The sequence below is a fragment of the Coptis chinensis genome, chromosome 9 (genome assembly GCF_015680905.1).
Source record: "Coptis chinensis isolate HL-2020 chromosome 9, ASM1568090v1, whole genome shotgun sequence".
Lineage (NCBI taxonomy): Eukaryota > Viridiplantae > Streptophyta > Magnoliopsida > Ranunculales > Ranunculaceae > Coptis > Coptis chinensis.
This window is the reverse complement of record NC_141464.1, coordinates 36,272,540-36,276,728: the sequence shown is the minus strand read 5'-3', so window position 1 is coordinate 36,276,728 and position 4,189 is coordinate 36,272,540. Positions and strand designations below refer to the sequence as shown.

General features: G+C 37.1%; 2 non-coding genes across 2 annotated transcripts; both read left to right on the top strand.

The window, feature by feature from the left end:
* The first annotated feature begins 1,705 nt into the window (after window positions 1-1,705).
* TRNAM-CAU (transfer RNA methionine (anticodon CAU)) lies at window positions 1,706-1,794 on the top strand. The gene is given in 2 exon segments: window positions 1,706-1,743; window positions 1,759-1,794. It is a non-coding gene; the product is annotated as a tRNA-Met (tRNA).
* Window positions 1,795-1,812: 18 nt separating this feature from the next.
* Window positions 1,813-1,885, top strand: TRNAF-GAA (transfer RNA phenylalanine (anticodon GAA)). The gene has a single exon. It is a non-coding gene; the product is annotated as a tRNA-Phe (tRNA).
* The last annotated feature ends 2,304 nt before the right edge of the window (window positions 1,886-4,189 follow it).

The following is a 4,189-nucleotide window of genomic DNA, read 5'->3' as shown; positions in this document are numbered from 1 at the left end:
GATCTGGTTCGGTTCATCAGCTGCATTTGTAAACCATGGAGGTCCCATGCAACACCTTTACTTCTACCACCATTTGGGACATGACCCTTAGTTTTTTCAATATTCAAGATGGAAAAACTTACAAAATTGATAAACCCCAACTTGGGTTGTTCGTCAAATTTGTGGGTTTTGTCGTGGCAGTCGGCTTATTACAGTTGGTATATCATTCCTTTACCAAAAAAGTAACTAAACTTCCACCTTTACGAAACTTCCTGGTATAAGTGAACCATTACTTTTCCCGCACACAATCTTTCCTTATTTTTAGTGTTTTGTACTTTTGTAGTGATTTATTTTTATATTTTTTGTTAGTTTTATAACACCGTTAGTACCCTTCTCGTTGGGTGTGAAATAATTGGACACATGTCGATATATTTTTGTAAGGTGTAAAACCTTGATTTTTCCACTCGGGCGGAGAAGATCTGGCCTCAAAAAAATATACTTTCTTTACTTTCATAAACATAAAAAGCAAGTAAAAGAAAAGAACAAATGTAATTCAAAGCTTACCAGAAGATTGCAACCAAATAAGGGGCTTTTAGGCTTTGTATAAAAAAGGGTCATGTATTGGGCACTCATCAAATTGGACTGGGCAACCCAAAAAAAAGAAATATTACAAGTTTGCCATCAAAACCCAGGCCCAATAACCAATCCAACTGGTCTCGCTATAACGAAACCCTCAGGTCGTTCGAGTGTACACTCAAATGGTTTCGCCATGTCGTTTGAGTATACTCAAACGGCTTATCCATGTCGTTTGAGTGTACACTCAAACGATCTCACCATGTAGTTTGAACGTACACTTAAACGACCTCACCATGTAGTTTGAGTGTACACTCAAGTGGTTTGCACGTGTCGTTTGAGACAAAACTCTTGGTTTTTAGCTAGATGATATGGCGGGGTCGTTTGGGCAGTCTCCAGGACAACATGGTGGGGTCGTTTGGGGACTCTCTTGGGTGATATGGCTGGGTCGTTTGGACTAAAAAAATTCAATTTATTTGTCACGATGTTCATTTTAAAAATCAACTTCCACTTAATCAACCCAAACTCAAACTCAAACTCGAAACGACTTCATCAAACTTTGGCAAACTCGAACTCAAGTTTAATTAACCCAATATTCCACCCAAACTCCAAAAAAACATCAAGTTTGAAAACATCAAGTTTAATCAACCCAATCTTCTACCCCAATCAAGTTTAATCAACCCAATCTTCCACCCTAATCAACCTAACCAAGTTTGAGTATATACTCAAACGGGACACGACTCGAATTGGGTGAAGTCACCAACTTCAATTCTCATTGTTGATCAACAACTTAACACTTGAAGTATGAATACGACAGAAAACTCGAAGTTTTTTTTTTTTTTTTTTTTGTGGTTAAGTCTCGCGAGAGAGATGACACAAACTAAAAAGGTTTGAAAAAAATAGTAGCCGGTATGCGTTGAGAGGGGGTGTATTGGGCTATTGTTGTTGGATTAGTTGTCGGGCTTGTGCCGGAGGCTGCCCAATGCAATTTGATGAGTGCCCGATTAAATTACCATAAAAAAAGGTTGAACTCTAAACAATAACTGATAACAACTGTTTTAACTGTCAGTAATAGTGACGTTTTAACTGTTTTTTGTTGATGGTTTGTGTTCAATTTGTATTTTATTTAAAAGTTGAGATGCTGTACAACAAAGGGGTGGTGGTGCAGTTGGCTAGCGCATAGGTCTCATAGCTAGATATTGAGTGATCCTGAGGTCGAGAGTTCGAGCCTCTCTCACCCCACATTTCTACGAAATATTTGCGGGGATAGCTCAATTGGGAGAGCGTCAGACTGAAGATCTGAAGGTCGCGTGTTCGATCCACGCTCACCGCATTTTTCATTTTTTCAGTCTCCACTTCCAGGTACTTGCCACGCCATTTTCTCTGGCTTTGTTGTATATGAATCGCTATATATGCATCTCTAGAAAGCATATTTTTTTTATCCTGCTACAGCTAACAATGTTGGCATACGTCTTCCAATTATCTAGTCCTCTTTTGGCGTTGTGCACTACACCTGTACATACAATTAATTATATATATATGTCCAACCATAACTGATAACTCACTTGAAGTCTAGAAGTATTCTTAAGAATGATCCAAGCAAAATCCTAACGCATTGTGTATGTGTTATGTTATTTATGCTAGGAGATACATATGGTGGTTAGTTTGTTAGGTTAAAGGGATTGAGTGTGTAGAAGAAGAAGAAGAAAGGATGGAGGCACAAGAAGAAGGTAGGGTTTAGAGTATATATTACTCTAACCTACAATACATATATTTATACTAGAGATAGAATAACCAAAATAGCAACAAGCTAAATAAGGTACGGTCTCACACTTATAGAATGTGTGAGACCGACACTACATACTTCAACACCCCCCTTCAAGCTGGAGCATAGATATCGCTCATGCCCAGCTTGTTACCAATATAACTCAAAACTGGACGAATCACTGGTTTGGTGAAGATATCAGCTAACTGATCCCAAGAAGCCACATAAGGAGTACTTATCTCATTTGTTTCAACCTTATGTCTGACATAATGACAATCTACCTCTATGTGCTTAGTTCTCTCATGAAATACTGGATTAGAAGCGATATGAATGGTTGCCCCGATTGTCACAATGTAGAGGATCGGTAGTAGTACCGAAACCTAACTCATGTAGCAGATTATTTAATCCACATTAACTCACCAGTCCCTTGAGCCATAGCTCTATACTCAGCCTCTACACTAGACTTTGACACAACTGTTTGCTTTTTACTTTTCCATGTCACCAAATTTCCACAAAAGAAAGTACAATACCCAGTGGTGGATCGTCTTTCTGAAACTGATCCTGCATAATCAACATCTAAATATCCAACAACATCAAAATTTCCATAAGAACGATAGACCAATCCATGACCAGGAGAACCTTTCAAATACCTCGAATCACTTAATAAGCGCCCTAGTAGTGAGGAACGTGGTGGTGCATGCATATACTGAGATACTACACTGACTGCAAAGGAGATATTGATAAACGTAAAATGTGTAGTTTACCTACGAAATGAACGACGAATTCACAACGCAAGTAAACTAAACTTAATGATGCTATAAGTTTATCAAAGATTTATTCTACTCTCAACCAATTGAGATATAGGGGAGTAGATAAAGTTCGTTCCACTCCTAGTACTCTAGCATGCTTGTTCTCTAATCTAACTAGTCGTTTTTAAGTCTATGAGAGGTTTAATAAGGAATTCTACTATGATGCAACTACCCACAAGATGCAACTAGTCGGTTATCGAATACTAAGGGAATGCTACGTTGATTCTATGATAAGGAGTTAGAGGGGATTGATTCCACCTTAACTCAACTTAATCCACACTAACCATTAATCGTAATCAATTGATCCGCTTTGAGAACAATTGGTTATTCCTAATCCCTAATCATACATGGCATTTCTACCAATTTATAACTAGCATGTGAACAATTAAACCCATTCTCATGGTGAACTAATCATTTCTAGAGTGGAATGGAAATTAAAATTTCTACGATAATCGAATCAAGCTTTCATCAAGGCTTCACAACCCCCTCTAATGGAGGTTTAGCCTTGAATCATTCATTCCTAATCATTTCCATTTATATTAAAACTAAACATAATATAAAGCATTGAAATTTATTTAATTAAACAATAATGAAATCTAATTTAATGACTAAATTGAACTAAGGACATGAATTGAAATGAGATCTAAAATTGGAATTGTCAAAATCGAAATGGATAAAGAATACTACTTTATTGATCTAATCAAATGAAGAACAAGATTCAAAGGTTTAATCTAATAAGGGATTTGAAACTAATTAAAGAAAACAATTAAATCTAGATCTAGAAGCTATTTTAATGGCTACTTTCTATTCTAAGCTATGAACCCTAATTCTCTACTAATTAATCTACCATTATCTATCTACCCTATCTACCCTATGCTACCATTAACAAAGACTTAAGCTTTTGTTTTTATACATCCAGATCCAAAATTCGTGCATGGGCTTGGAGCCATGGGTTGGGCCAGAGAATCAGGCCCAAAACCCAATTCTTTCAAATTCAAAAGGCCTCTTCAGCTGCAGTTGACTTCCACAGACTTTTCGTCCACTTCTGCTCCTCTGATTGGGT